Raw genomic sequence first — 26,592 nt, 5'->3', positions numbered from 1 at the left:
TTTAGACATAAACTAGTGATGCAGACAAATAGGGACTTGAATTACCAGATCCCTTAAATTAAGAGCAGAAACAGTGGTCAATCTGTGTCAGTTTCCAAAGGGGGAAGACTTGGCAACTGAATGGGTAATATAGTTTCTAGGGCTGGTGGTGTAATCAGCACTATAGTTGTTCAGTAGCTACAATATTTGTGTCTTTTGGCCACTGTGGCATAATTTAGGGCATTTTTCCTTCTTGATATTCTGTGAACTATCTGGGATCTCTTGTAATGCATTGCCTTTTTGGGGGGGGGCTTATTAATTAAATTAGTTCCTGTTGTTGCAATTAAGAAATATGGTAGAAGGGGAGGAGGGCGGGGGGTGGGAGTGAATGGGTGACAGGCACTGGGGATTATTCTGTATGTTGGTAAATTGAACACCAATAAAAAATAAATTAAAAAAAAAAGAAATATGACTGATATATTCATCTGGAGCTGTCACCAAGATGACAAATGAAAAAAAATAAAATTTTAATTTAATTATCAATTTCAATTGATTTTCGTAATTGAAATAAATGCATATACATACATATTAATAATAGTATTTAAATAGTAATATATAGTATATATAATATGTACAATATCAACATACAAACATGAATTTATATTTCCAATGATTTATGAATTATGAATTACACATAATTTATGAATTAACTAGCATTGAGTACAAACATGTAATAGTTATTAGTTTTTAAAGAGAGCCCATTTGCTTTTACTTTTTTAAAGAAAAAGTATTTCATTCCGATACTCAATTTTCCTCTTTTCCCATTTTTTTTTCCAAGTTTCCTTTAGACTCAGAGCAATATGGAGACTAAGGAATATCAGCTAACTCAAATCTGTGATTTACAATGTAAGTGAAATGTGCTTTTCATATGTTTATAACCAAGATAAGATTTTTTTTTTTTTTTTTTTTTTTTTTTTAGATTTTTCTTTTTTAAATAAGACGACTCCTTTCTATTTTCCCTGACATAGCAAGGGCATCATGTGTCAGAACTCGGAGACTCCCAGTTGGAAATAGACTTTGCTAGAATAAGAGCAGATGTGGGAATTAGGAACTCTGCCAAAGAGAAATACCAGTAAGAATACAAAATATTTTTCTATGAGTTTGACAGTGCCTATAGAATTTTGAGCTGTCATCAGCACTTTAGATCCCAGGAAGCAGCTTGATAAGGAGAGTCTGCACAATGCTAAGTAGGCTTAGAGTAATTTTCAGGTACCTTTCAGTCTTAGGTATACCGTAGTAGTTTGCCATAAAACCAGTACTTCTCAAATCAAGTAGATATGAAGAGAAGTCCCATCATCTGCAGGGGTCAAGCTTAAGAAGCTGTGACAAGGACCCACTCAAATGATTACCCTTATCTCCCACTCTAATCACTTTATCTTATTCCAGAATGCTGATTAAATTTTAGGCTGCAAAAAAAAAAAAAATTGCTGTCATATCATATCATTTTTCAGGTTTTGTTCAATCAACTTGATTAAACTTTGACTCTTTTGATGTCTTTCATTCTTCCCATCCATCACCTCCCTCTTGTACTTAAGTCCTTTACCACATAGCTTAGGTCCCAGTGTTTATTACTTCAGTTACACTTTCAATGATATCTTACATTTTCTTGCCTTCCTGTCTTTGCCTTTATTTTCTACTTGTGGTGAAAATGCTTAACTACGACAAATAACTCTTTTCTCTGCTCCTACATCTAAGTGTTGTGTTCAAGGCATTCACATGTTCCCCCGGATTGGTGTTATTATCTGTCTCTACCCTTAATTGTTTTTCAAGTTTCTGCTGTGAAATTGTTCTGATTTCTTTAGTGAGGTTTGTTCTTTCTCTCTCTCTCTCTCTCTCTCTCTCTCTCTTTTTCTTTTCTTTCTTTCTTTTTCTTTCTTTCTTTCTTTCTTTCTTTCTTTCTTCTTTTTCTTTCTTCTTTCTTTCTTTCTTTCTTTCTTTCTTTCTTTCTTTCTTTCTTTCTTTCTTTTTTTCTTTCTTTCTTTCTCCTTCCTTCCTTCCTTCCTTCCTTCCTTCCTTCCTTCCTTCCTTCCTTCCTTCCTTCCTTCTTCTTTTTTTTTTATCAGCTACTGTTTTAAACTTTTTCCATCCAATCTGCAAATGACTTACCTTTCCTCTCATACTCAACATATTTCACCTATTTGTTGGAATGAATGCCCTCAGTAAACATTTCCTCAAATTTTAGCTCATTCTTTCTTTCTCCCTAACATCTTGTCACAATGAATAGATTTCTTTCCTCAAGTGAAGGCCAACAACTCCACCTGTACCCTGGTTGTTATCCCTTGTTCCAGTGTCTATTAAATATATCCTTACCTTCATGTATTAGCTACAATTTTGGTGTATTATTTTGTTGTCTTTGTCTTAACAGTCATGAGTATCTTCCATCACAAAATAACCCCCTTTCAATTGACATCACTTTTTATCTAGGACCTGATCTCTCCTTTCCACTTTATGATTAAGTTACTTAAATATGTGGTTTTTACCTTTTTACCTCATGTTGCTATACTTCCTAAAATCTGTGTTCTACTCCTATTCACTCATCTCAGTAACCTCTTTGCTGCTAAAAGAATGAAAACATTTGTCTATATTTTCCTTTAATTTTGAGACTGGTGACTTCATTTTTTGAGGCTGCTATTTCTTCTTTCTTGAATTTCTCTCTAATTTGATTTCCAGTCTTCTTTTTTCTCAGTCTCTTTTGTGGACTTCTTGTTCTTTTCCAGTCTCTTATATTCTTGTGTTCTCATCAGCATTACCTTCTGAGCTCTCCTCCTTACCCCTGTTCTTTGAGATGGAATACCAATACCATTGACTTCAATTAGCAGTTCTATATTAATGACAGTCAAATAGATATTTTTTCTCTGATTTTCTCTCCCAAACTCCACTCTTATTTACTCAACTGCTTATTTTTATTCTCTACAACACTTAAAATGCAGTGTGACTCAAAAGCACATTCTCTCTCTAATCAACTAATTCTTGCTCTTTTCTGAGTCTAATAAATGTCTCCACCAATAGTACAACCACCTAAGCTGAATCCTGTTTAAACTGATGACTTCTTTCCTCTGGTTCAATATCTATCCCACTTCCGACTAGTCAATCACTGTCATATTTAAAATGTCTCCACAAATTGACCACTTCTTTCCATTCCTGTCACTACTTTCTATGTAGGCACCTTCTCTTTTGCCTACATTATTATATATGCCTTTTTATTTAGTTACCTTGACCCAATTTTAACCTTTAATTTACTTCCTACCCTATAACTATGGTCATCTTTTAGGAACTAAAATCTGGTCAGATTTCACCCCTGCATTGGGTGCTCAACATAAAAGGCAAACTTCTTGACCCAAAATACAAAATCACTTAATATACATAACTCTTGCTAATGTCTTTCCTAATTTGTTCATTTCTCCCATAAATTAGTTCATTACTTAGTTACTTTAATAAATGTCTACTATTGTAGCTGTTCATTCAATGATAGATGAATGATTATGCGTTCATGCATTCAGATAGATGGGTTTGGCATCTATTTTGTTTCAGGCATTGTTGTATATACTGAAGATATTACACTGAAAGAAAAAAGATAAATGTTCTACTCTTTTAATGTTCATATTGAGGATGGAACACAGAAGCAAGGAAGGTGATAAAATGGTCTTTATGGGGATCAAGGGGATACTTTACATAGGCTGATCTGTTTAGCCCTCACTGGGGAGTTAACATAGACAGAAAATGGAGTGAAATAGTAGCCTGTGGAAATTTTCAGGGAAGAGGCTTCCAGGCAAAGAAAATAACCAGTGCAAATCTTCTGTTGTAAAGTACGTTTGAGATATGACCTGTGTTTTAAAAGTATTGCTATAGTTGCTGAGTGGAAGACAGATACTTGTGGGGCAAGAGTAGATATAGAGAGCTTAGTTAAGATATAGCAGCAAAGGAAATTTGATGCCTTTTTAAATGCCTACTTTTTACGAGAAATTATTTTAGAGTTTGCCCAAAATAGTTTCAGTGTTCACTGCCCACAAACACACATACACCCTTATTGCTCTCCAGCCATTGTATATTTCTTCAGATGGGCTATATTCTCTCTCACTTTTGAATCACTTACATCCTGTCCTCTGTCCTTTCATCTCTTGTCTCTAACCTCAACCCATCCACTAGAATGTAACCCAGATCATTCCTTTCTCATCTCTAAAGCTTGGGTAATTTATAATTTCTGTATGCCTTCAATTCCTATCCTTATTGTATTACTTGGTTACTTACTTACTTTGCACTAGAGTTGAAGGTTCTTATTTAATGTGGTATCTCCCATACCTTATCACAGTGAGTAGGTGATATTTAAATAAGATTAAAGAATCATTCATATAGATAAATCAGGAAGTCAAAGAAGCAGATGGAGAGATAGCAACTGCAAAGATTCTGAGGTCAGTAAGGGTTTGGTGTGTTTCGGGAGCAACAATGAGCCAATGTGGTTAAAATATAGTGAGGCAGGGGAGAGGAATGTGAGATGGTATGCATAAAGGCCAACAAGATATATTTAAAATTTTTTAAAAATCTTTGTGTACAATTTATCCCCTTGCAGTTATATAAGGCATTTTAGATTACAAAGAGTTTTCACAGCCAGTATTTCCATTTGCCCTTAATTACCATTCTAGGATCATTTTCTATAATTTTTTTCTCCTGCTATACTTGAAACCTTCCCAAATCAATGCTCAAGCCCATTCATAAATACATCATTTTAGACTTCTTTCCTTTGTGAATAAATGCTTTCAAAATCTCTCATTTTTTTCTTTTAAAATCATTCTTATTTCCTTGTATTACTACTGATACTTTTACTGTAAAAAAATACAGCTTCTCATGAAATCAGCAAGAGAAAAAGCATCCCATCTTTCACTTCAAAAGAGGATTAGAGCTATCTTATTTCTTATATTGCCATTTATCTGTCATGGTTCTACCACCATAATTCACAAACCTTGCCTTCTAAAAATTCACACAGAGTGCCAATCCATTGTTCTGAGTATCATCAATACTATTATTTGTGAAGATGCAGAAACCTTTATCTAAGCTTCAATGAAGTGAATAACTGCTTCCCAGTCTCTCATCATCTACTTCCATAATGATGACATTTAGATTTCTTAGTTCCTTTGCTCCATATGCTTGAATTGCCTTTTTTCCTCACTGTATTTTACATACCTAAAAATGTTTTTTATAACATTTCATTACAAAACCCTATCTAGTTCTGAGAGATGAATCAGAGCTCTGAATATTTCTTCCTTAACCTATCTTCTATTCTTAAATCTACTATTCTTTGCTTTCTTCATTATTTTTGTGACATACAGTTGTCAATTCACCTCTAATCTCCCAGTCCACATATTTTACCTATTTCCTTACCAAGTCTGGACAAGATGATCAACTACATAAAAGATGTGCTCTGAAGCTTTTTTCACCTTCGTTTTACTTTCAGTGTTGTATGGACTGTGTCTGTTCATTCAACATTCATGTAATGAATATCCACTCTTTCTCAGACACTATTCTAGATACAGTAATACACCAATGAGCCACAATGACCACTTATAGCCTTCATTCTAGTCAGAAAAGATAGGTGATAGGAAAATAAGTATGTATATGTGGTGGTAAGGCATGCTGCTGAGAGGAACAAAGTGAGATAAGGTGATAGAGAATTTGCCTATATTAAGAAATAGATGGTGGGGGATCCCTGGGTGGCGCAGCGGTTTAGTGCCTGCCTTTGGCTCAGGGCGCGATCCTGGAGACCCGGGATCGAGTCCCACATCGGGCTCCTGGTGCATGGAGCCTGCTTCTCCCTCTGCCTGTGTCTCTGCCTCTCTCTCTCTCTCTCTGTGTGTGACTATCATAAATAAATAAAAATTAAAAAAAAAAAAAAAAGAAATAGATGGTGGCCCTCTAAGGGCTTCCTGATAAAGGGCTATTTAGGCAGCAAACTGAAAGTTATTGAGGAGTGATGTATGCAGATACCTGAGGGACTATTTTTCTAGACACAGGAACAGCAAATACAAAGGCCCTTAGGAAGAAATGTGTTTAACTTGTGTAAAGAGGCTGCTATGATAGAGTAGATTAAGCAAGGAGAAAATGGTAGGAAATGAATTCAGAGACATCACATGTCTTTGATGTTATGTGCTTTTCTCTTCCATATCCAAACTGATATTATCTTATAATTCATTATTTTTTCATAATTTTGGTTTATCATTGATTTTTCATTGGACCCAAAGTAGGTGATGCTGCTTTACTTCAATAATAGTCATTGATTTTAAGAGTATTAATCATCTAACATGATATCCAAAACTAATGTGCTTATCTTTTCAACATTCGTAGGCCTCCCTGCCCATTATATATATAGTCTACATATTTTACAGTGATAATTTAAAACATCCACAGAAAGTTCTATTCAGAATGTTTATTTATGTGCACCCATTTTTTCTTTACCTCTATACTGAAGGAAGAAAAGATAAAAAAAGAAAAGAAAGAAGGAAGAAATGGATAGAAAACAAGAAAAAATGAGTCGGAAATATCAGAAAGGGAGACAGAACATGAAAGACTCCTAACTCTGGGAAACGAACTAGGGGGGGCGGAAGGGGAGGTGGGCGGAGGGTGGGGGGGAGAGGGATGACTGGGTGAAGAGTGCTGAGGTGGGCACGTGACAGGATGAGCACTAGGTGTTATTCTATATGTTGGAAAATTGAACACCAATAAAAAACAAATTTATACATAAAAAAAAAGAAAACAATAATTGAATTTGACCTATCCCTACTATGGGATCCAGTACTATCCTGCATCATTGTATAGTCTTGTGTAATTGAACCTATATTATTATCATGTTATTTTTTTGAGAACCTATATTATTATCATGTTATTTTTTTAAGATATAAGGTCTGGGGCTACTTTTTAAGGTAAAAAATCTGGGGTACAAAAAAATGAAAGTAGATAGTGTGACCTATGCAGAAATATTTTGGCAATGTGGAAGATATTTTCTCTAAGTGACAATTTTTCTAAGAGATAGATCTTTTATTTATTTGCTTATTCAAATCTGAACTTCCCAAACTTATGAAACCCTACATTTTGAGTTATGGAATTAATTGTGCTTGTTTCATAGTTTGTTAAAATTTAGAGATAGCATTTTGATTTTTTTCCTCCAAACTATTTTATAAATCAGTTATTTCATTACTTACTGTATGATTCAATAAAATAGGTGCTTCTCCAGTTGCTTGCAAAGCATAATGCTGTTCACAAGTCTCATGAACTCATGGTCAGCACAAAGATCAAAAGTAATAAAAATATTGTTCAAACAAAAGTTGTATTCGAAATATCCTCAAGCTATAAACCGATTACATTGCCAGTTCAAACAATATGTGAGAGATCTATTTGGGGGGGCAATAGGATATATACAAGCTGTTCTTGAAATTGTGATAAATTTGTTTTATAACACAACACTTCATTGGAACACTCAAAATTTGATGTTTCTTGATATCATTGTCCAAAATTCACTTCAAGGGCCCAGTGTATTAATTAGTTCATATATTTTTCCTTAATAATGGTAACATAATTTTAATAATATCAATAATAATAAATGTAGTTTCATTTTTGAATCATCTTTCAAAGAATAAAAAATTTAGGGTTATGAGGAAACTTTTCAACAGCCCTGATAAGCATTTAGAAAAGATTTTCTGAAATGACTAAAAATAACTTTGTGTTGAAACTATGCTATCAGATATTGTAATGGAGGATATATTGATATTATGCTTTTGTTCAAACCCATAGAATTGACAACACAAAGAGTGAACCTAATGTGTATAAATTAAAAAAAAAAAAATCTTTGGGAGATTGGAGGATCCCAGGAAAGATTACAGACTGTGATAAGATAATTTAACTGTATTACAATATATGAAAAAATTTCCTGGATGGGGAGAGGGGAAAAAAGTAAAGAGCTGATCTAAGTAACTTTCGAAATAACTAATGACAAAATAAACTACATAAGCACTGTATTCCATTTGATAAAGTTGTTTTTGATGAGGGTAAGTTAACAATTCTGATAGAGCTATGCATGTATTCTTGAACTAAAAAATTAAGTAACTGGATGGCAGATCCATCCCACCTGCCTCCTATCTGGAATCCAGGTCTCTTACTCTTAGAGTGGGAATTTATGGATAATCAAAGCAAGGTGGCTTGAGTCATCAATGTGGCAATAAATTAGAGTTGTCAGCATCAATAAGAACATATTTCATTTAGTACAAAGATGCTTACGTATAGAAATATCTATATATGTTTACATATATGGGTAAGTATACACACACAGCTCTTTCTTTACTCTGTCAGGTGAGATAGCCTAAAAGAAATGGCATCCAAGTATCAAGAAGCACATGTAGCACCCAAATCTTGGTTTCTAATATCATTCTGCATTAAAAAAAAGAAAATCAGGGATCCTTAGAGGAAAGAACTGGAGAGGGAACATATTATATGAGTATAAAGTATCTTATGGTGCCAAAAAGTAGAGAAATGCAACCCCCCCCAAAAAAAAACCAAAAAAAACACCACACAACACAACCAAATAAACAAACAAAAAAGGCAGTTAATGGGGATATGTTAAAAGAGCACTGGAGCCAACTGAATGAGCTCCCAATGACCAAACACAAAACAATTTGAGCAACAAAACAATAAATAGTATTTTATTATAACCTTAAATATAAAATAGATATTCATGAGTCCTGCTGATATAAATATATGACTAAATAAATACATACATGTAGAAAAAAATAAAAATATGAGGAATTTTAATAAATTTTGTAGAGACCTCACGCTGAAGGAGAGGGAGTATATTTCCTATTCCCTAAGTGTGGAATATGTATAGTGATTTTTTTCCAAGGAGTATAGTGTGAGAAATAGGAAAAATAAGTGACTTTACAGTGGAGAAATCTGGCAAACTCCATTTCAGCCAGGTGATCAAGGTCGACGTCAAAAGTCATATATCATGTTGATAGCATGCACCCTTGATATGATATGATAAAAATAACATTTTATCACTATGCTCTTCCTCTCAAAACCTATAATCCTAGTCTAATCATGAAAAAAAAATCAAGGAAATTCCAATAGAGAGGCAACTTACACAGTCTGACTAGTACCACCTTGAAACCATCAAAACCATCAAAGTCAGTAAAAATAAGTCTGAGAAATTGTCATAACCAAGAGAAACTTGAGAAGACATGATAACTAAATATATCACAGTAGCTTAGATGGGGTCCTGGAACAGAAAAAAAATCAAATGAGTAAAAAATAAGGAAATCTGAACAAACTACAGACTTTAGTTAATAATATGGTATCAAGTATTAGCTACTTATAAGAAACATATGCTAAGGTAATATATTAATGATAGGAGAAAATTTGTGTGATTATAGGTGTAATACGGGGACTTTCTATACTGTATGCTTAATTATTTGTAATACTAGAAGACAAAATTTATTAATAAAAAATAAGGGGGAGCCCGGGTGGCTCAGTGGTTTAGCACCTGCCTTTGGCCCAGGGCCCGATCCTGGAGACCCGGGATTGAGTCCCACATCGGGCTCCCTGCATGGAGCCTGCTTCTCCCTCTGCCTGTGTTTTTGCCTCTCTCTCTCTCTCTCTGTGTGTGTGTGTGTGTGTCTCATGAGTAAATGAATAAAATCTTAAAAAAAAAATAGGTTGGGTAGTATTAAGAACTTCCATTTTAATATTTCTAATTTGTATTGCACTATCATGAGAGAGTTTATACAAATAATTAAGGTTCTAACTTAATTATGAAAGTTTTCCTATGATGAAAAATATCTTGCTTCACATTTATAAACGATGTAAACAACATTATTGTGTTTAACACTAAATGAGCAGCAGGTCCACAAATCTGGGGACTTTGTTATTAGAAATCATTATGGAAAGACATAAATATTTTAGTTGTCATTGAAATATATTTTCTTTTCTTATTGAGTTATAGTTGACGCACAATGTTACTTTAGTTGGAGGTATACAATATAGTGATTCCATAACTCTATATGCTATACTATGCTCACCACAAATACAGCTGCAATCTGTTACCATACAACACTATTACAATTCTGTTGACTGTATTCCCTTTTCTGTACCTTTCATCTCCATGAATTCTTCATTATATAGCTTTTATTGAAATAATTTTATTGAAATAACTTCATAATAAGAACTAGTTAAGAAAAAATACATAGCAATAATGGAATATGAATTGTGTGTGATACACAATGATGCTTTTATAATTATACTAAATGGTAAGCTTGCCACACCAATATTATTAATATCATTCCAAACACTGGTAATAATGTAAGCATATCTAAATGAAATAACACGAAAGTAATCTAACTACTGTTATAAACACTTCTGTGGGATCAGATTGCCTACATTTTAGAAAATTATATTGTATCCATGTCATATTATTAGCATGTTTAATCATCAAGATGTTGAATAAGCACTTCTGGAAATTGAAGAGCAGTTTGACCTCCTTAGTTGGAAGAATTCAATAAAGTAGAAAACTATTTTTTAATTGGGCTATATTTAGCCCTGAAGCCTCTTGATATAAATGTGAATATAATTTTAGGAATTGAAAGTACATATTGAAGACACTTTATATTTCTTTCACAGGCAGCTTGCTCTTATTCTCTCTCCCAGTGATGATACTCTCATCACACACTAAATATGTACAGTGGGAGGTTACATGAACTATAACTCCAAGAGAGCAGAGTTTAAATCCTGACTCTTGTGCTATTAACTCTGTGACTTTAGGTAAACAAGTTACTTTCACCGTGCCTCAGTTTGCATATTGATAAATTGGTACTGATTAATGCTGTCTACCCGGCCAGATGATGAGTGTGGTAGACATAAGGTATGTAGAGCTGTGTCATAGAGTAAGTGCTCAATGTGTTTTAATTATTCATTATTAATGAATAATTAATGATCATATATTTTTAGAACTGTGGCTGCTAACCATTCTTTAACTGCTGATTAATAGGTTTTTTCCTCCCTTCCTTCTTTCCTCCCCCAAATGTCTTGTGTCATTGATGCCTATATAAAGTATAATATAAAGTTTAAGACAAAAGTTGAACCATATAATGTTAAATGAGAGGCTGAGTATTTTGTTTTTGTTTCTGTTTTCTGAGAAATTGAACAGATGGATTTGAGAATAAATATAGAAATTTTAGTTTAGAAAGATCAATGAAGATGTCAAAATATCTTAATATCTTATTAAAAACCCTGTGGTATCTGGCCTCTACTCATCCTTCTAGTCTTCTCATGGGCCAGATTTCTCTACATGCCTTCACTCTAGCCAGCTGTATTACTGCATACCAGTAGCCCATTATTGCTGAACTTTCTCTTAACACAAGTCTCCTTGTGATAGAATGTTAAAGGTACATACATTTGTGTGTGATCACACACTTGCACATGCACACATGCACATACTTCTGTTTAATTAGCTCCTAATTAGTTTGTGTGTCATATCCTCAAAAATGGTTTTTCTGATGTTCCTGATTAAGTCAATTTTCTATAACATGCTTTCATAATATTCTGTACCTTGCCTTTGTGGCTCATTTAACAGTTTCACATTTCAGTTGGTTTGTGTGATTGATTAAATGTCCATCTCCCGCACTACTATGAAAACATCTTCGAGGCAGGAACTCTATCTTGTTTTGTGCATCACATACCCCTGACTGTCTCATTGCTGCCTGGCACATAATAAATCCAAGATAAGCAATTGTGGAATGAATGAAAAGACAACTTGCCTCATTAAACTGAAACAACCATGTAACAGGTAGAAAAAAAGTAAAACATTTCTTTAGACTTCATTGCCTGTACTCTTCCAGAACAGACTGACATCAATTGCTTCTTGAGAAAGAAAAATAAAATTCACCCCCACCCTGCCCACACATACAGACTTAAGGTCATCGATTTTTAGAACAAGTATTAGAAAATTGACTTTTCTGTTGACTTTCATAATCAACATGTAGATTAATCCAGATTTCTTTCCATAACAAAATGATACAAAAAATTGATTCCAAGGTAGTTGCCCTGCTATACATTGCTCGGTACATCAGATTTTAAATGGATTCCATTTCAACTCATTCCTCATGCACTGCACTGCATATGAAAGATATTCCAAACATAAAACAATTAGGATTATTTTACTTTTTTCTTTGCATTTTCTCTTTAACATAATAGTTTTTTTTAAAAAGATCATGCCATTCACATATCAATAAACATCTTTGAAATCTTTTAATAACCAGCTCTGTCTGGAATAGCATTAAGAGGCTTAATCTTGGGAAATGCTATTGTAATTAAGGTTGTTCCAAGTCAAATGGAGTTCAAAAGAGATTAATTTTAAGCCTTGAAAATCCCATGCCACTTCGTGTAGTGGCATGCATCCTAAAACTAATCTAATTATTTGATGACAGTTCTAGTATTGAAGATTATTTCACTTAATTGTTTTCATTTTGCCTCTTTGGGGACTCTACCATTTGAAACAAAATTAGCAAGATTTTTTTTTTCCCCAAAGGCAAATGGACCAACTCTTAGAAGTGAATTAGCTGGCCAACTGTCTTCTTTGGTTATAATTAATTTGTATATTTTCAATTAGTTAATTGAGGTATAATTTTTTTAAAAATTCACTTAATAAACATAAAAATGTTGTATCAGTTAGGACATGGATACAGTTTATGTTATGGTAACAAAAATAAAAAATATAAAAGAAATCTCAGAGGTTTAGTTCTTACTTCTTTGATGTCAGTGTGAGCTTCAGCATTTCTCTAGAGTGTTTATCCATGTGATGGCTCATTTTGTATGTCAATATCTACACATGGAATCAGGGAAGAGATATTTAAAAAGTTAAATGAAAATTATTCCACACAGAAATATCGAACATAAATTCCACTCATTGCTCTGAATACTTCATGAGACCATGTCTTCACAAATGGGAAGGTAACAATTCTCTTATTTACCTGGAAGGAGGGAAATATAGGATGCCAGTAAATTCTTGCAATGTATGTCACATAGTCTTAGCTAGTAAGAAAGGAAGAAAGGAAGACAGGAAGGAGAGAAGGAAGGAAGGAAGAAAGAAAGATCAAATTCCTTTCTCTTTCTCCTTCCCAGTTTAGGTGTAATCCACAGAATGACTAGTGGAGTCATTTTCTTGATCTCTTACCTAGTAATAAACTTGGTAAAAACATCTAGCAATGAGCATATTCTCTACTCTTATCAGCATCACATTTAGCAACTGGAAAATTAGTGATTATATCTTGCATATTTATTTCTCACTTCTGGTCGCTGGTTCTCTTTGTGTCCATTAGCATCCTCTTGGGAAATATTCTCAGTAATTCTTAATGTGGAGATCGAAGTTAAGTTAGGGGGTTGTATTTTAAGTCATTTTAGGGAGTTTAATAAAAATTGTCCATAAGGAATGTTTTGAGAAACACTGAACTGTGCTTACCCAGTTGAAAATTAAATTCAGCTGTACTTTTTAAAAATCCCACATGACAGTTGACAGTTTTAATTAAAAATAAGAATGGAGACATTCATAACAGTGTCCGCCACTTTTCCTCTAATAGACAGCAAAGCAAAAGTAGAAAGAGTAGAGATTTTAGAAGCAACAGATCTGGATTTGAATCATACTAACTGAACATGTGACACTAAGAAAGACATTAACTTCTCTAACTCACAGTATCCCGCACTTATGAGGAGATATGAGGAGAATAAAGTGCTTACAATAAAGACTTGTGGAGAGAATCTTTTTTTTTTTATTTTAAAGGTTTTATTTATTCATGAGAGACACACACAGAGAGGCAGAGACATAGCAGCAGAGGCTCCCTATGGGGAGTTCAATGTGGGTCTTGATTCCAGGACTCTGGGATCATGATCTGAGCCTCATGGCAGATGCTCAACCACTGAGCCACCCAGGCACCCCTTGTGGAGAGAATCTAATGAGTTCTAACTGTAAAGCAATTGACACATCAACATTCATCACCATCTAACATTTAATGTGTACTGCTGAAGTACCAGATATTGCTTTAAATAAATATGAAAATATATATTAGGACAACAATACCAGAATTTAAAAGCCAAAATAGAGATAAATAAAGGTACATTACATTATTAGATTATTGTACATTAGATAGATAAAGTCACTGTCTGAGGCCACAGAATTAAGTGGAGTTGTTGAGCACAGACTTGAGTGCTGGTGGTTAGACACCATGATGATAAACAGAAAAGAAAATCTGCATATATATGCTAGAGGATTTTTTTTTCAAAAATCTGCATATATATGCTAGAAGATTTTTTTTTTCTTGATGACTATGCTGAACCACTGAAAGAACTTAAGGAGTACCATTATCAGATTTCAGTTTCACAAAAAACATCTTGGAAAAAGTAAAGATGGCTTTTATTTAGTTTTCTTCTGAGAAGAAGTTCTGAACTCAAGGAGAACTGTTTAAAGGCTAGCATAGCAATTTATACTAGAAAGAAGAAATTGCACTAAGGTAGTGATCTTTGAGAGAAGACATATTTTTCAAATTAGGTACAATATAGACCTAAAGAACTAAATAAGTAATAGTATATAGGTATTTAGGAAGAATGGATACTAATGCTTGCTTCCCCAATATTTTTCTTGGTGGTTGGATATGTGGGTTTCACATTAACCATGGTTGTGAAAACCACTGGAGAACACCATAGGGTGAGGATAATGTGATGCATTCACATATTTATGTATTGAGGCTGAGATTTGGTGTAACATTCATAAAAACACAGCCCAATAGAATGTGTTATACATGTTTTGGAGCCCAAAGAGTGCAATTTGGACTCAATATAAAAGATATGTCATCAACATTTGATGATGAGATTATATATTTAGATGAGTATATCCATGGGTAGTAAGTAGAAATGGAAAAGCAAAGTATTAATAACAGATATTAAAAATCCAAGTTGTAGGGATCCCTGGGTGGCGCAGCGGTTTAGCGCCTGCCTTTGGCCCAGGGCGCGATCCTGGAGACCCGGGATCGAATCCCACGTCGGGCTCCCTGCATGGAGCCTGCTTCTCCCTCTGCCTGTGTCTCTGCCTCTCTCTCTCTCTCTGTGTGTGTGACTATCATAAATAAATAAAAAAAATAAAAATTTAAAAAAAAAAAAAAAAAAAAAAAATCCAAGTTGTATATTAGAGTAGTTGAAAGGACAAAACATGGGTAAAGACTAATACCAGGTCAAATATACTGTCTGTTTACAGCGTTTCAGGCATTATGATAAGTCCTTTATATGAAATATCTCTTTAATATTTATTTTAGCTTTATGAGGTAAGTATTATTTTATAACCATTTATAAGAAAGGAAATTGAGGGGCACCTGGCTGGCTCCTTCGGTTAAGCATCTGTCTTTGGCTCAGGTCATGATCCCAGGGTCCTGGGATCAAGCCCATGTGGGCTCCCTGCTCAACAGGGAGTCTTACTCCCTGCTCCTCCCCCCAAATCCCACTTGTGTTCACTCTCTCCTGCTCTCAAATAAATGAATAAAATATTTAAGAAAAAAAGGAAAGGAAATTGAGCTTTTATAATATTAAGAGATTTCCCAAATTCATATATCTAAAAAGGGAAGAAGTTGGAGTTGAAATTCAAGCATTCTTGACCTGTGTGTTATCCTGTTAACCATGAGCTATCCTGTTTCCAAGAATAACCATGGAAGGGACAGAGGAAGAACATCAACTACAAAGATTTAGAGGATAAAAAAAATGAATTGTTTTCAAATCTTTATCACACTGAAGAACAGTGCTGGTATTTTGAAGTTAGGTGAGGAATAGGCCATTGTAGCTTGAAAGTAGAGTAGAAATTGTTTAAAACTTGAGATGAAGCAATAAAGGATGTAAGAAAATTGAGGATGTGGTATTGGGAGTGAGTGGCAAAATTCAGAGGTGAAGATCAACAGAATAGAAATGTCTTGGGACGCCCGGGTGGCTCAGGGTTGAGCATCTGCCTTCAGCTCAGGGCGTGATCCCAGGGTCCCAGTATTGAGTCCCACATTAGGCTTCCCGCTTGGAGCCTGCTTCTCCCTCTGCCTATGTCTCTGCCTCTCTCTGTGTTTCTCATGAATAAATAAATAAATAAAATATTTTAAAAAAGAAGAAAATAATAGAAAATATCTATGTTGCAAAATGCTACATGCGTAGAATGGAGGGTAGGGCCGATGTTGAGTTTCTAGAAAGAGAGGATGATATCAGATATCGTCTTCAGAGAATTGGAGAGAAAAATTTACGTAAGATGTGAGGCTCTAACAGAGATAAGGAAAATAATTATGTGCTATATTTATTGAATTTTCAATTTCCCTTTATACCTCTCACTTAAATGTTCAAACCTAGCTTTCTCTTTGTTTCCCCTCCTGACACGACAAGAAAAAAGAGAGAGAGAGAACTGCTAAAAAAATAAAAAGTCAAGTTGATACTCTTTCTGTGTGTTTGATTCTATAGTTTTCCTCTTCAACTTTCTCACCCTTTGTTGACCTTCTGCTTTTGAGAGCCGTCTGAGACTCTAGAGTTATCTGTCTAACCTGACCTTAGGGTATTTAACCCATAGGCTTTATTTAATAAGCTCTAATTCAAGTTTAATCTTGACCCTGTTTATTATAGACTTCCAGCTGCCTAACTGACCCAGTTCATTGTATTCTGGTAACTTTCTGCTCCTTGAGTCTCCTTGGCTCTGACCTCACATATCTTCCTGACATTCCCTCTAGGGCTCTTGGTTGCCTAAGCTGGATGTGAATGAACATTTCATGTTTTTCTGGCTGAAAGAAAGACATGTACTTGCTCTGGGTTAGAAGAAAACTCTACAAAGACAACCCATATGATAATGTAAGACTAAAACATTTTAATAATGAAGTACCAACTAAGCCATGTATGATTTATGGCTTGTCCCATATATGTATGTGTGTGCAGCTAGATAGACAGATGATAGATGATAGATTTATTTTTCTTAAATAAATTTACAGATGTACTATGGAGGATAAACAGCTCTGATTTAGCACTAGAAAATTTTGGATTTGCAGCTCAGTGGGATTTTGGCTTTTATATGCTTCTTTCATTACAAAATTAATTATTTAAATAATTACAACAATGTAAATGAACCATCATCTCAAAATAGAACCCAATTTACTTCCTGCTAGTCCCCTAAGGGTCCTTTTTCTGTAGTTCAGTATAACCATGTTGTTGCTCCAATTCACCAATTTGAGTTTCCTGCTTTATGGATTAAGCACTGCAGGGACTATAATGTTCTAACTACCTTTGTTTCTCCTTCTTCTCTAGTGCCATGTTAGTATTTTACCAACAACTGACAAGGTTTGGTAGGAGGCAGAAGGTGAGAACAGCATGTCTGCAGAGTAATTCAGGTTAAATATATGTACATTTAATTATTTACACTCAGATTTACATACTGCAATTTGGAATTCTGGAAAAGCATTAGACTCTGTTTATTGCTAACAGCATGGCACTTGGGTTTTCAGAGAAGAATTGATATGGGGCTAATGAGATTTAGTATGGGATATTTGGTGTTGCCTGAAATTACCTTCTTCACTCTCTCAATAAGTAGTAAGATTTTGCTAAGTCCCTTATCTCAGGGATATTGCCTTAAACTGAGACCCTAATGCTACTAAATGATTAAAGAACTAAATTTTGAAACATATATAGCAAGAGGCTTTCTTGTTAAAACCTTGAAAGAAGCAGAACAAGGAAGTACTTGTTTATATTTGTGTATGTGTGTGGAAGGGGTGTGAGCTAAAAGAAAAAAAAACAGTATGATAGGTAAAGAAGAAAACATACTTTCAAAAGACTTACTTGTATGACATAAAGAGAAGCAAAAATGTAGCCACTTAGGAGCCAAACAAAATATGTGGTACCTAGTAACTACAGGAAAAAGTAAAAGCTCAATCAATTATTTTTCACTAATGCTTTACAATAGTTTAAGTTGTCAAATTAACCATGATCAATACAAAGCAGACCACTGAGGTTACGGAGTAGATTTTAAAGGGGGCAGGGAATACACTTGGAATATTCACAGGTTTTTTTTTTTTTCTTTTTTTTCAAGAAAATGATGCTTTTGTTATGATTCCACATTATTGTAGTCCATGAACAGTGAGAGAACTTGGCAGGGATAGACAGTCTGAAATGGTGAGATCAAAGGCACGAAAGTAGGATTTACTTATTTTTTACAATTTTGGTTACATTTATAGTTATCCCAGAGATGTTCGTGTAGCACAAAAACAATAATTTGAGTGATATATGCCTCTTGGAAACAGAAAGATGCCTTTTCATCCATGGGACACCTTAGCCAAGGCAGCTGGTAAATCCATGAGTGACCAGAATCATGCAAAAAGTAGGGAATTGAGAAAAACACTTAAGAATTATGCCATAAAGTATCCTCAAACCTCCACATGCCTAATTATCTCTCATGTTTAGTTTTTGTGCCTCTGTGCAATATTTCATGATATCTCAATATTAATTTCCAATTCATTAGTTATGTTCCATAGGGTCTGCTTATGGATATATATCATCTATTGCATTTTTAAAAAAAAATTAGAGTTCATATGTTTTTATTTTTTTATGTTTTTATTTCTAACATTTTATTGTCTTTACCACAGTCGATTTTTGTTTTTTCCCCTTATTTTTAATTCATATTGCAAATGTAACATATCTTTATTTAAAATTTTGACATGGAAAACATATCAATTTTAAAGTAATTGTTCAACTGCTTAATAAAACTATCTGAACCTTGAGAGAATCTATTTCTGATTTTGTTTTTAGCTATATTTTGAGGAATTCTATCTCTTCATGTGTCATTAAATTTTAATTTCACATTCCCTTTTGATTATTCTCTTGTTCTCTATAGTCTGGGATTTCAATGTACTTCTTCCAGTGCTGGTAGAGGAAACAGGACAACAACAAACATCAGCAAGGATACAAAGGGACAAAGGGTTAACAAAATTAATGAACTTGTTATAATTAGGACATATAGAACTTTCCATCCAATAATGATAGAAAATATTCTTTTCTGAAAATGCAGGTAGGAAGGTCATCAATATTGGCCATGTGAGGTTCAGAAAATAAGCCTCAACCAATTTCAGTGGATGGATATAACTCAAAGCATATTCTCTGACCACATTAAAACTTGCTAGAATTATTGGGACTTCATCCAAATAAAAAGCTTCTGCACAGCAAAAGAAACAGTCAACAAAACTAAAAGACAACCTACAGAATGGGAGAAGTTATTTGCAAATGACGTATCAGATAAAGGGCTGGTACCCAAGATCTATAAAGAACTTATTAAACTCAACAGCAAAGAAACAAACAATCCAATCCTGAAATGGGCAGAAGACATGAACAGAAATTTTACCAAAGAAGACATAAAAATGGCCAGTAAGCACATGAGAAAATGCTCCCCACCACTGGCCATCAGGGAAATACAAATCAAAACCACAATGAGATACCACCTCACACCAGTGAGAATGGGGGAAGTTACAAGACAGGAAACAACAAATGTTAGGATGTGAAGAAAGGGGAACCCTCTTGCACTGTTGGTGGGAATGTGAACTGATGCAGTCAGTCTGGAAAACCGTGTGGAGGTTCCTCTAAGAGTTAAAAATAGAACTGCCCTATGACCCAACAATTGCACTGCTGGGGATTTACCCTAAAGATACAGATGCAGTGAAATGCTGGGACACCTGCACCCTGATGTTTATAGCAGCAATGTCCACAATAGCCAAACTGTGGAAGGAGCCTCGGTGTTCATCGAAATATGAATGGATAAAGAAGATGTGGTCTATGTATACAATGGAATATTACTCAGCCATTAGAAATGACAAATACCCACCATTTGCTTCAACGTGGATGGAACTGGAGGGTATTATGCTGAGTGAAATAAGTCAATTGGAGAAGGAAAAACATTTTATGGTCTCATTCATTTGGGGAATATAAAAATTAGTGAAAGGGAATAAAGGGAAAGGAGAGAAAATTAGTGAAAATATCAGTGAGGATGACAAAACATGAGAGACACCTAACTCTGGAAAATGAACAAGGGATAGTGGAAGGGGAGGTGGGCGGGAGGTTGGGGTGACTGGGTGATGGGCACTGAGAGGGGGACTTGGTGGGATGAGCACTGGGTGATATGCTATATGTTGGTAAATCGAACGCCAATAAAATTTTTCTAAAAAAATTTGCTAGAAATTTCCCAAAGATAAATTATATAATACATTTCTAAGCATCTCAAAAATCAAAGAAAACATCAAAATGGAAATTAGAAAATATTTAGAATCTGAATTATAATTAAGTGCATAGTATTAGAATTTGTAAATTCAGCCAAGACTCCATAGAAAATTTTAGGTTTGAATTTATATTTTGGGATAGAAGAAGGGCTGAAAATCAATAACCACTCTCCAATGTCAGAAATGAAAAAAAGGGATATCACTATATATTTTAAAGGTGATAAAAGGAATATTACCAATAATTCCTGCCAATTAATTTGCCAATTTAGATAAAATAGACAGTCTCTCTTAATACACAACTTACAAAAAATGACACAAGAAGAAAGAGAAACAGGGGCACCTGGGTGGCTCATGGTTGACTGTATACCTTTGACTACAGGTTGTGATTTTGTTGGGGTCCTGGGATCGAGTCCCACAAGGTGCTCCCCATGGGGAGCCTGCTTCTCCTTCTGCCTATGTCTTTGCCTCTCTCTATGTCTGTCATGAATAAATAAATAAATAAAACCTAAGTAAAGAAAATAGAAACAAAAGTAGAAAAAATAACTTTGTATTTATTTTATCAGTTAAGTCTGAAATTAAGTACTTTGCTTTGAAGAAAACTAGACACAGATGATTCACTCATTAAATGTTTTGCACATTTGAGAAAAAAATGGCATCAAAATATAAAAAGCCGGATATACCAAAAATAAAAGGAAAAACAGATAATTCTGATCTTTACAGATGATTTTAGCATTGTTTTATAAACAATCAATATAACATATAGTTTTTAAAAGTCCAAAAAAGGCATAGAAAAGCTGAACATGATCAACCTTGTCCTAATTAATATTAGTAGAATACTACTACACCCAACAATTGCAGAATACTTATTTCTTGCAAGTTATAATAGATAAACCAGAAAATAAACTTGTTTATATATATATATATATATATATATATATATATATATATATATATATCATTTTGTATGATTTGTGATAAAGGTAACATAGTAATGTAATGAAAAAAAGATGGATTTTTTCCATAAATAATGGTGGATTAATTGGATATCCATATGGAAAAAGAAAATAACTTGATTCTTGTTTCAAATCATACATACTTTCATGTAAATATACAAGACAAACTATTAATATTTCAATTTGAAAACATAGAATATTTTCATAACCTTGACCCAATTCAAAGTTTCCTTAAACAAAACATTAAGTGTTAATGCTAAGTCTTTAGCATTAAAGACTAAATTGTGAAGTGGACTATAGTAAAAGTAATAATTATGTTTATTAAAAGACATTATTAAATGGCTGTAAAAATAAGCAGCAGAATGGGAACAGATGTTAGAGTACATATTTCAAAGTATTTGAGTCCAGAATATATGAAGAGGTTCTGTGAATCTATAAGGAAAAAAAAGCAGGAAGTACAACAACAACAAAAAAATGGATACAAACTTTAAATGGGTACTTCACAAAGTAAATGACAATAAACATATAAAATGTACTCATTTTTATTTGCCATAGAGAAATGCAAATTAAAAACACAATATAATAATACTGCATAGTCACCAAGCATACCTAAAAAGAATGAAAAACACAGAAAAAATAAAATGGAATCAACTGGAACTAACACAGCTCTTAGCAGTATACATTAAAAGACAAAACAAAGTAAGAGAACTTAACACTCATTTTTTTAGAAGTTTTATTGAAATAGGGTCCACATACTATACTAGTCAACCATTTAAAAAGTACAACCGTTTAAAAAGTACAACCGTTTAAAAGTCAACCATTTAAAAAGTACTACCGTTTAAACCGTTTAGAATGTACTAAAATACATTCTAGTATCTTTACAGATATGTCCAACTATCACCACAGACAGTTTTAGAACATTTTTACTATCTTAAAAAGAATATCCATACCTTTTAGCCATTAATCTCTATCTTGACCTAGGAAAATACTAATCTGATTTCTGTCTCTACCGATTTCCCTATTCTGGACATTTCATGTGAATGGAATCATATTATTACTATGTTTTGTGATTGGCTTTTTAAAATTTTTAATTAGCATAATGTTTCCAAAAGTCATTCATGTTGTAGCATATATCAGTACTTTATTCATTATTATGCCCCAAATATAGTCCATTGTATGGATATACCACATTTTGTTTGTCTATTCATCAGTAGATGGACATTTGAGTTGTTTCCATTTTTAACCATTATAAATAATGATGCTATATATATTTGTGTGCATGTTTTTGTATGGACATATATTTTCATTTATTGTGGGTATATACTGAGGAATGGAATGGCTTGGTCATATGGTAACTCTGTGTTAAACATGTAAGAAATTGTCAGGCTATTTTCCAAGATAGCTGAACTGTTTAACATCCTCACTAGCCACTAGTTTTCATTATATGACTTTTTGATATTAGTCACTCTGATGGGTGTGAAGTGGTATCTCCTTGTGATTTTGATTGGCATTTCCTTGATGATTAGTGATGTTGAGCATCTTTTCATGTGCTTACTGGTCATTTGTATATCTTATTTGAAGAAATATCTATTTGAATCCTTCGCCTATTTTAAATCGGATTATTTTTTTTAGTTGAGTTGTATGAGTCCTTCATATATTGTGGTTTCAAGTCCCTTATCAGTTATATGAATTGCAAATACTTTCTCTAATTACATGGATTATATTTTCACTTTCTTAATGGTGTTCTTTGAAGCAAAAAGGGTTTTTTTGTTTGTTTTTTTTTTTTTTTTTTTCTTACTTCGGTGACGTACAGTTTATCTGTTTTTTCTTTTGTTGCTCCTATCTTTAGTGTCATATGTGAGGATCTTTTGCCAAATTTCGTATCATGATATTTACCTGTATGTTTTCTTCTAATAGTTATATAGTTTTAGTTCTTATATTTAGGTCTTTGGCCATTTTGAGTTAATTTTGTTTATGGTGTAAGTTGAGGATCCAACTTCATTCTATCGCATGTGACTATACAGTTGTCTCAACATCTGTTACCCTTATCAAAATAAGTTGACCATAAATATATGGATTAATTTATTAATTGGTTCTATTCCATTGATCTATATATCCATCCCTGTGCCAGTACCACACTGTCTTGATTTTTGTTGCTTTGTTTTAGCTTTTTGGGTCCTTGGTGATTCCATATGAATTTTAAAATCAGCATATCAGTTTTTTCTACAAAAAAATAAGCCGGTTTTCTGACAGAGATTGCACTGAATCTGTAGAACAGTTTGGGGAGTTTTGCCATTTTTTTAAAGATTTTATTTATTTATTCATGAGACACACACAGAGAGAGAGAGAGAGAGAGAGAGAGAGAGAGAGAGAGAAGCAGGCTCCATGCAGTAAGCCAATGTGGGACTCGATCCTGGGTCTCTAGGATCACGCCCTGGGCGGAAGGCAGGCACCAAACCTCTGAGCCACCCAGGCGTCCTGAATTTTGCCATCTTAACAACATTAAGTCTTATGATCTGTGAACATAGAATGTTTCTCCAACTTTTTGGATATTTAATTTCTTTTAATAATATTTTATAGCTTGAATGGATTATAAATTGAGTAATATTGGGATAACTAAGAAAGGGAAAGATATGGTTCATATAGGAGTAGGGGAGGGATTCTGTGCAGAAAAAGTTCAAAGAATTATTTACTTTATGTATCTTAACAAAGACATTAAAAGAGGGAGTTTTTGAAATTAGCAAGTACACTGAACCTTGCCTTTTTCTAAAAGTTCAGGAAAATTAATTTAAATTACATATTAGTACCGAAAATTACCAAGTTTAAAGTCCACTCAAAGTTATTATAAGTGAAAGGAGAATGAGTAGACTAAGTTCCTTATAGAAATGAAGTTACCTGAGAATATGATGCTCATAGATCATAACTTCTATTTCAAAGTGAACTTAACAATATTAAGAAAATTATATATATATATATATCTTTATATATATATAAAGAAAATGACATAAGATGTGAAAGAACAACCCACATCAAAACTAGAAAACCTCCAAATGGAGAAAATAGAATTTATATAAAACAATATAAAAGAAAAAAATCACTTTCAGAATTTAGAAATAAACTAGAAAAAATACAAGAGCAAATTAAGAGATACTACTTTAAAAGAAATGTAAAAAGAAGAAAAATTTAAAAACAATAAGAAACAAAATGACAAGTATTGAAAAGAGTAAAGAAGATTGTTTATGGATCTTTACCCTGAAGAAGTAAACGAGAGTACAGAGATATAACAAATACTAAAACTATAATTGAAAGAAGCTTTCCTGAAATAAAAATTAAAAAAAAATTAAACTACATAATAAAAGAGCATACCACGTGCTTATTATTATATGATAATACTGACCTAGAAGAGCAGATTTCAATACCTAATTCACAAATTACTGGCCTTTCAAGAACATGCAACACACATACACAAAATTGCAGTGGGAGGTGGGGGTGGACCAGCAAGTGAATTATAAACAAAAGAAAATTAAGTTATCTTTAGGCTCTTTGACAGCATTGCTTCATTGCAGATCAAAATAGAATATTATGTTTTAGATAGTCAATGAAAAAAATGTTCACCAAGGAGTTAATATCTTATTGAAATTATTTTCAAGTGTAGAGTTCACAAACTCTTATCTTAACTCAGGAAATACTGTTACAATGAGATCTTACTAAGAATCTATTACAGAATGAGTTTCAGACAACCAAAATGACTAGAGACAACAAGGGCTTGTGTGAGCATAAACTGTTACTTGTACAACTAAAGTTAAAAGAGGTTTAAAAGGGACAGAATAAAATGTGTACTATGCAACTGCTATATATATTCAAACAGTGTAGACAAAGTATGAGTATAAAATAGAAAAAAAAATAAGAAAAGGAAAAAAATAACTGTTCTCTGTAAATATTCTGGTCGTCGTCGTAGTATTACTATTATACTGTGTTATACTGTAATATGAGATAAATAAAATTATTAATTATGAGAAATTCTTACTTGATCATCCCTGTTTCCTTTATAACTAGGATTCTTGGTGTGGAGTAAAAGAAATAGTGATATAACATTAAGAAAATTAAAAATTCTATAGTACTGGATTTTACCTGGAAATTTGAGAGTATCAGGACACAAAGATTGTATAGTCAATATTCAGGATAGAATCAGAATTATCAACATGTTGGCATATGTGATAAATTAATGGATCTAGGCCTTACCATCAATGGCTTATCTCATATACAGAACAGCAACCAGACACTTAGGGTTCCTAAAAAACAAAATAAAACAAAATTCAAAAAAAAAAAAAAAAGGAAGAAAGAAACAAAATATGCACCATCACCTGTAGCTTTGACTAATGGATTGAATATGAATCTTAACAAAACTCTGAATTGAGTTGTTAATTTGTAGAAAATACAGAGGAAAATGATACATGTTGAATGTATCATGACTATGAAATCAGCAAAACCTATAATGGGGAGAAATCTACAGACCCTTCAAAAATGAAATTGTAATAAGTGAATGGGATAGAGAGGAAATTTCTAAACTAAAAGTGGCTATATATCTATATATATATAATGTGTTTGACAAAAGTAAATAAATAAATTTTTTTTCACCGTACACTAATGGAGTCATATTTTTTAAAAGGATAGTTAAAAACAGGAATAGCATATTATTTTTTTCTAGTTGTAAAAGAAAGTTCTCCAAAACTTAGATTTAAAAAAATAATAATTTAAACACATCCCAAACTATAATTATGTATGAGTATACTGTGGGAAATATGTCTTTAAAAAAAGAGGGAAAAAATGGGAGTATTGGTACAAGAACAAATATAACTACAAGATTTTACTAATCTAAGCAAAGTATATAGACTTTTTATTTTTTTATTTTTTATTTTTTTATATAGACTTTTTAAAGAAGAAATAAGAACATAAACTCAAGAAGAGAACCTGGCGTCTTCTAAACTTGTAACACCCTTTTTTTTTTTTTTCCCTAGTTGTACCACTATGCTTTTTTTATAGTCACCTTAATTCAGGCAAATTTAAAAATAACCAAATGATACCTCATTGACTTAGGGACCAAATATAAATTGGTTGCTTAGTTAAAATTGACTAAAATAGGAAAAGTGTCTCTGTTGGAGATATGAATAGGAAGACAAGTATATTTTATAGTTGCAATTTATTTTGTCTTTTTTTAAAGTTTTTGTTTAAATTCCAGTTAGTTAACATACAGTGTAATATCAGTTTCAGGTATACAATATAGTGAATCAACATTTCCATACAATATATGGTGC

The 26,592-nt window shown here is 33.2% G+C and overlaps 1 long non-coding RNA gene across 1 annotated transcript in view; it reads left to right on the top strand.

The window, feature by feature from the left end:
• The window catches only part of LOC111098893, a 353,549-nt gene that overhangs the window by 230,154 nt on the left and 96,803 nt on the right, over positions 1-26,592 (top strand). The window contains exon 4 of the long non-coding RNA XR_005369941.1: positions 818-885. This is a non-coding gene — a long non-coding RNA (uncharacterized LOC111098893). The remainder of the gene's footprint in view (positions 1-817; positions 886-26,592) is intronic.

Source organism: Canis lupus, chromosome 15 (genome assembly GCF_011100685.1).
Source record: "Canis lupus familiaris isolate Mischka breed German Shepherd chromosome 15, alternate assembly UU_Cfam_GSD_1.0, whole genome shotgun sequence".
In the NCBI taxonomy this organism is placed as follows: Eukaryota; Metazoa; Chordata; class Mammalia; order Carnivora; family Canidae; genus Canis; species Canis lupus.
This window is presented reverse-complemented; position numbering and strand designations above follow the sequence as displayed.